The sequence below is a fragment of the Centroberyx gerrardi genome, chromosome 11, assembly GCF_048128805.1.
Source record: "Centroberyx gerrardi isolate f3 chromosome 11, fCenGer3.hap1.cur.20231027, whole genome shotgun sequence".
Lineage (NCBI taxonomy): Eukaryota > Metazoa > Chordata > Actinopteri > Beryciformes > Berycidae > Centroberyx > Centroberyx gerrardi.
The window spans coordinates 14,493,154-14,500,947 of record NC_136007.1 but is presented as its reverse complement, the minus strand read 5'-3'; positions in this window follow the sequence as shown (position 1 = coordinate 14,500,947).

Below are 7,794 nucleotides of genomic sequence, written 5' to 3'. Positions count from 1 at the left end.
CACACACATACTCCAGTGTTTGCTCTAAGATCGTTAGATCTTCAGGAGAGGTGAGAGGAACAACCAATCAACATGGAGCTCGGTTGTTTTTGAGATTTTTCACTCAACATGGAGAAAGCTTGTTTTACCTGTGTTTTACCTATCGCTGGAGCTTTCTGGTGTTTAGTTTAACTGTGGTAATTGAAAAATGGAGCTAGCAGGCAAGACAAATGTATTTAAGTAATGTAGCTTGATAGCACTTGTGGTAGAGTGGGAGCCAAGTGGGCTTGTGAGCTGAAGGTTGCAGGTTCAAATCCCTTGACTGAATGAGTAATGCTCCTCCATCCCTGAACAGTTGCTGTACCATCAAGGTGGCCTTGAGAACATCACCACCAACTGCTCACTGCCCATCCTGAAGACTGGCTACAGGTCTACTGGGCAGTTCCCAAGTGTGAATGTGTGTAACTGCATGAATGTGAAAGGTTTGGATGTTGCTGAAAAACAGCATGTGTGCTTCATTCACCTTCCCTGGATAGATAAAGGTTTAAAAAAAGAGCACACTGTGTGTTAGAGATTGTGTGTTCTTTGTTATGTGACTTTCCTGCAGAGGTTGCCTCACCAGCTGCTGGCTAAATAAATTTGAAATAGGGGATTTTAAATAATAATGTAATACTTTATTGATTCAAAATCCTCTTTTAGCTTGCTCTTGTCCATAAGGAGGTCAAAGGTCAGGGACAGATACAGAACAGCACTGCTGGAGCTGGTAGGGCCTCACTACTTGCCCAAGGGCACTACAGCAGAGCAGATGCTTGACGAATTGTGTGCTTGAAATCATTGTGTTTTAAATTCCTCTTTTTTGTTAATTTTTGTTGATACATCATTTGTTGGAAGCCATGGTGAATATCTTGGAACTCTGAGTGGCCATCCTTATGGTTGTCTTTTAGAACCTCCTTTTTTACCCTTTTGGGGTTTAATGTAGTTAGTTCTTTTGTTGGTTATTTTGTTCCTTGTTAACTCTTGTACTGGGAAAGATGTAACAGGCTGGATTAGTGTCAGGTTGTATGTGCATGTAATAGAAATATGTAACAAAATGCTCTTCTTTTTACTTTTAAAAAGTATTTTAAAGCAACTTGGCTGATCCCTTTTCTATGGCTGATGAAACTGGCCAAATGGACAGACACTGAGGAACACGCACACATACACACATGCACGTGCACCTACACACACACACACACACACACACAAACACACACACACACACACACACAGAAAAATGGACAGTTGCTCAGGGGCCAAGAAGGGCCTCAAGCCCTGTTTTATCTTTCAGCTCTTAGTGACAGGTTTTAGGGCGTCATCGACTGATAGAGGGCTGTATCCAGCTATAAACTTTATGGCCTATAAACATGATTTTGGGTTAGCTTGGGTGGAGGTCCTTTGATAAGGCTATTTAGATTCTTTCACAACCACAGGATTAATTTACATAAATTCAAGATAAAATCCTTTTCATACTGACAACGATAATTACACTCATTATTTTTGCGCAAATAACCATATCATCTGAGCGAATAGGCCCATAAATAATTGTATCTAGGCCATCAAGACTCTTTCTCTCCCTCTGTCTGCAACTGATGCTGTAGTTGGCATTCTGCTGATCACTACTTGCATAAGCACATTTACAGGTATAATGACTTACAGATGTAGCCATTGTAATAGTTCCACTTTTTACATGATTGTGGCAGTCTTGCTCCCCTGTTTGGTGCTGTATAGAAAATCTGATAGTAATACAGGATATATGAAGGATGGAGAACTTCCACAGTGTATCACTGTATGCTACAGTAGCTAACACTGATTTAGTGATGCTTGATTTTGGTATGGCATTCATATTTTGATTGGTATATCTTCATGAACAGTCACATTTAAAAATTGCAGTGACACACAATTTCTTTTAATTTTGCTTAGTCTGGAAATCATACTTTTAACACACATAAAGACTAATTATAAAAACTGGTTTGCGATGTCCTTTGGAATTATCAATTAACAGATTCACAAGAATAAGCCAGAATGCTTGAAGAGAATACACTTTCCAGGGGCAGCTAATGTTTGTAACTAACTGTTTATATTTACTGTTTTATTATTTGTCAGAAAAATGTTGTACTAAAATTAATAATTGTGGCATTTAGAGCACATGGCAGTAAGAGGTCGCAAAGCAATAATTTCAACCAATCAGAGACAACCTAAAGACTTAAAAACATCCTGACTTTGACTTGGGGTCACATAAGATATGAGTCAATTTTGAGTTATATTGCTTCTTCTTTATTACTAATATGAATTCTAACAAAATGGCACACTGTAGAGCGCATACCTCTGCCAACACTATGCAATCTGGGCCACATGAGTTTTCAAATAAGTCAAACTTCACCAGAGTTCTCCATGTTTGGCTGAAGTCAAAAGCCCAAAAGCTGTGCAGGCTGGAATGTGTACAGCAGGTTGTGTAGGTCGAGGTGGGACAATGAATGGATGTTTTGTCTGCAAGTCGAAGTGCCTTGGTGTCCTTCTTTTTAAATTCAGCTCTAACCCTGGCAGCCAAAGAGCGACAACTCGAAGTAGCACAAAGTACCGTAATAATAATCAGACCCGCGCCTCCCTACCTACACAGAGGACACAATGCACGCAGGGTCCCACTTTCCTCCAGGCCACCCAGCAAAATTGTTGTTTGACCTGTTTTTTTTTTTTTTTTTTTCTTTCAATAAAACATTAATATTTTAGCATAAATTTTCCTCCAATATTTATTTTAAAATAGTCTGGGGTCCCGTTCCCCATTGGTCATCATCATGGCAACAACCCACCCGCCAATCAATAGTGCATGAGGCTAGCAAAGATGAGACAGAGAGACAGACAAAGAGAGACAGAGAGAGAGAGAGAGAGAGAGAGTGGTAGAGGGAGGTTTGGAAAGACAACAGAGAGGGAGTCTTGGTAGAGCGAGGATTCTGACCACCTCTTGGTATCATGAAGGCAACAATGGCAGATTTCAGAGAGAAGACAGAGGAGTGAAACTTTTTTCTAAATATTGTTGTTTATTTTATGGTAATTAAATAAAGGCTTTGCAGTTTTGCCACAAACTTCCTGGCAAACCACAGCTGGCACCATCATGGTCTAAATACTGTATACAACAACCAGGTTAATAAAAGAGAGATACAAGTCATGGATATGGATCTATACAGTAACATTATCAGTCAGGTGGGCTCTGATATTAGATGGCTGTAATGTGCCTAATAAACTGCCTGCTCTGTATGTGGGGATCCTGATTTAGGGTGGATTATCCCATTACGAACATTTTATAATACACAGACACAGAACATGCACACACACACACACACACACACACACACACACACACACACTCTCCCAGGCTCCACCCCTCATTCACCATTCAATCATTTGTCTGAACCCAGATTCCAGATGATTTCCAGCAAATTGCACAAGGCTTTGCACTGGAGCCAGAGGAAAATAATAGAGAGAACTTCAAGGAAACTTCTCTTTCTCTCTCTCTCTCTCTCTGTGTAGCCTCATTCATTAATGCTCAGTGGCAGGATGACGCAGACAGCATTGGACATGAGGACATCTGTGTGTGTGTGTGTGTGCATGTGCATGTGTGCGTATCTGTGCGCATTAATTTGTAGGGTGCCACTTAATGAGAACAGGAATGAGGTAAAAGCGGAAGTTTCATGAGGACAAAAACCCTGAGATTCCAATTTAAATGATCCTAATCTTTGACTCCAGCCAAACACTGTCAATGGAAAAATCAGAAAAAGACCTGGAGAGAGAGAGAATTAAGCTGTCACAGGAAAGAAAAAGGTTAAGTTTGATTAATTTGATGACTACATGTGGCTCAGGTTGGTATCGTTATTTCATTTCCTGCTTTTTAGATTGACTACTGGTCTGCAAAAAACACGTGTAATGACAAAACTCTTTAAGATTTGCTTGAGGGTAGGTGGACACTACAAGATTTCATGAAAGTTTCTTTAATTAACCTGAAAGTTGATACCCTAGTCATTTTTTTTTTCAGGTCAGATGATGCAAGGAAGCCTCAAAATGAAATGTGTTTGTAAAATGCAGCCCTTAAAGTCCTAGGGCCCAATTCAGACCTTGACTTAAGTGGCGCTTTTAATCTGCACCCCACTGTGCCGATTGCAGCCCTGGAGATGATGAATATGTAAATCAAGGCGTGTCCACCTTCACATTACGATTCTGATTTTGACTTAAGTCCATTTCTACACTCCTTTCTTTATGCACGCAAAACTCTGCAATGTGTCTGTTGCTCCTATTGACTTCATTATGTAAATCAAGAAATCTGCACACTTATAAATGCCAAATACATCAAATATGATATGAATTGTTGAGTCAAAAACACTGCAATACATTAGACTGTTGATTTAACACACAACTTGTGCACCCATCACCAACAGGTACAGCATCAGCCGGACTTGAGGGAATATCTCAAGCCTCTGTCTCCCACTGCCTGGTGCAGTTCTTAATGGCATGAGCCAAAGAATATATTGGCCAGACACTGACGCACAAAGAAGCATGATCAGGGACAGGTTCTGTTGTGGGCTTTCCAAACGTCATCTATCCCATCAACTGTATGCATGTGACCTTTAGGGCACCGAGTACCAGAGAACAAATTTACAAGAATAGGAACAAAAAAAATCCATGAATATTCAATTGGCATGTGATGCATATGTATTGATGCAAAGTTTCAGTGCAATCAGCAATGCAATTGCAGAGAAGGGCTTATCATATCAGTGAGTTGAGTAGAAAGCAGTTGTCATTAAGAAACTTATCTTTTGATATAAAATAATTTTTGATATTTCAGAGTTTTCAACTATATTTTATTGTGTTTTTATCTAATTAATGTCCAAAGGGCATGTTGCCAATTCAATCTTTATGTGGCGTCATCTTAACCAAAACTGAGTTAAAGATGCATGGTATTTAAAGGCAATGCCTCAGCAGAAAGAGATGACAAGGGAAAAAAAATCCATGGTTGAATTTTCCACCAATGGGAAAAACCAAGAAGCCAAGGCTTTGAATAAACCCCATGCATGCCTAAAATCCTCAGGATGCACATCTAATAGTCTGAATAGGAACAGCTCAAACACATGCATCTCAATCCACATAAGACCCATGTAAGTAGTCTTAATTGTCTGAATTGGGCCCTTATTGCACATTTAATAGCCATGCGGACACAAGGGGAAACAGCATTAACTTCATAGGACAAGTTCATTAACACACATTAACTTAACACATCTACTTTTCACCATATATGGAAAAGACTGTAAAAGTAGGCAATTGCTGTGAATGGCAAACAGCAACATTTACAGACAAATCTCATTTTCAAAAAAATCAGTAAATGCATCAATGCATTTGTTAAATGTTTTCCAAACAATATCAGTAAAATTCAATTGAATGCCATCTGATCAAGGTGAATAAATGAGTGCTCACCGTAATTCAGTGGGACAAGGGAAAGTCACATCAAATCCTGCGTATTGGTAAATGTCTAAACTAGATTTGTCAAGTGATTGACGTGGATAGAGCAGCTGACAACTGTGGAAAGATCATGTAACAGCTTTGAAAACAGGTGACAGGAGGAAATAAACCCCACTGGGGCCATCAAGGTTTAGAACAAGACTTTGATTTTTAAAACATTAGCTACCTAGCAAACCATATAAGAAATAACCAATGACTCCATCAACCAGATAAATCGCTTGTTAGACTGAGGAGGCAAAGGTAAACCACAGAGAATTGGTGATCTGTTGCTTTGTGTCATTATTTTTGTTACAGTACTTCTTCTCATCAGTCAGGATGTGCTGTTGGATTTTAGGGACAATTTGGGCTTCATGCCAAATCTCTCCTGTGGATATATTAACCAAAAACTCAGTGGCTGCCACAGCCCAGCGACAAAGGAGAGTATGAAGACAAGCTGAGGGACATGAGGTTTCCATGCAGCGCTTCATGGACTAAGCATTATCAATGTTCTCCCCCTGTGCAACAAAATGGACACATTTCAACAGCTGAGCAGGCCTAATAATGACTTCTCTTCCACTTTTTTTCTTTGAAGCCAGGCTGTCCCCTGCTATCCCGGCTACAAGGCGCCCAGCTGGTTCAGCCTTACCGCGATACAGAATTTAGCAGCAAAATAAAGACAAAAGGATCATACTTCCATGCTAATAAGTGGTACTCAGATGTATGTATCGCATCTGAATTTTTCTCTCCCAGCCAGGAATGCCTGTTTTTAGGCTGCAAGTCGTTTTACTGGTTACTTGGCTTCAATTATTCTTGCTGGCACGTTCAATCTCTAGACCCGATGAATAAACAGATGAAACAGAACGCCTACTGGCTGGATAGATAATAGAATTAGAAACAAAACAACTCAGTAGTCTTCATTCTGGATGACTTTAAAATGAAATACAAACAACTGGTCAGTTGCTCAACATGTAAGGATAAAACACTGGATCTCATTTACTCCACTGTTGATGGTGCACTCATTCTCCTGACATGGCTGACGTGTACAGACAGTTCCAACATACTATACAGACAAAAATAAAGAAAGCTAAACCTATCTGACACACAATCCATAGGACTCAGGGGCCATTGGAGAGTTCAGAGACTAATGGATTACAAAGATCATAGAAATGTCTTGTAAACTAAAAGAATGAGTGAAACACACAATTAGTGTTTGTAAATTAGCTGCCTTAAAATATTCCAGGAAAAACCTTGTAATGCAAATACTGATGATTGATTTTCTAACTGTCAAATAAAATATTTAGGATACACAAACCTTGACTTCTCCTAGTCCAAACCTTATGTGGCACTAGCATCCAAAAAGCCTCTGTGTAATTGTTGAGAAAGAGCTCCAGCAAGCAGCATCAGGAAATTTTCTTATTTCCAATGCCATAAATCATAAATAGCCATTTTCAGTGCTTATATCCACTGATTACCAATTTGTTTCTAAAAGCTCTACTTGGCCTGTTCTCTGCTAAATTGAGTAATCAATCAACCTTGAGAGCTGCATCTGTACATCACCAGAAATAAGTGGCAAGTTGCACCAAAGCAGTTTTGCAGGCTAAGTGGGGACAATGAGTGAACTGGAAAAGTAGAATATAGAACGTGGAGACATCCAGGATTAGATTCATTATCGGAGAAACCTCTTGCGGTGACCACATGGCCTTTTAGGTCAGACAGAGCAACTCTTAGACATATCCTGTCAGGATGCAAAGTCTTTCCCAAGGTCGATATGCTTGGCGGCATAACCAAGTGTTAAAGTGTCTGGCAGCAGCAATAGAGAGTAAACAGAACAGAAATCAATTCTTCACCTGTAAGGAGAGAGAACGTGATGCATCAAAGTGGCTTTCTACATGAATGAGAACAAATCAGGAAAGAATTATTACTGAGTAGGCACAAGTTAGAAAAGCTAGGGATCAGGAAGAGTGAGCAGCCAGACAGCAACTGACTGTCCCACCAGAGACAGAACAACATGCATGCATAGAAAAGGAAAAGGCCTATATTCTAAACACACACACATGCTGTATCATAATACATATGATATGTGTGCGTGTGAGTGTGTGTTTTACATATTTGTATATAAAGCAAGTAAATCGAGGCATTTTTTTCCCAATTTATTGAAGGAATATATTCATTCTCAGTCACTTCTTTACAGACTTGACTTGAAGACCATTCAAAGGCAAAAGGTGTTCACTTTTCAATGTGTGGGGGTAATCGATTTCTTGGGTTACACTGAAAATGAGACTGATGATAACC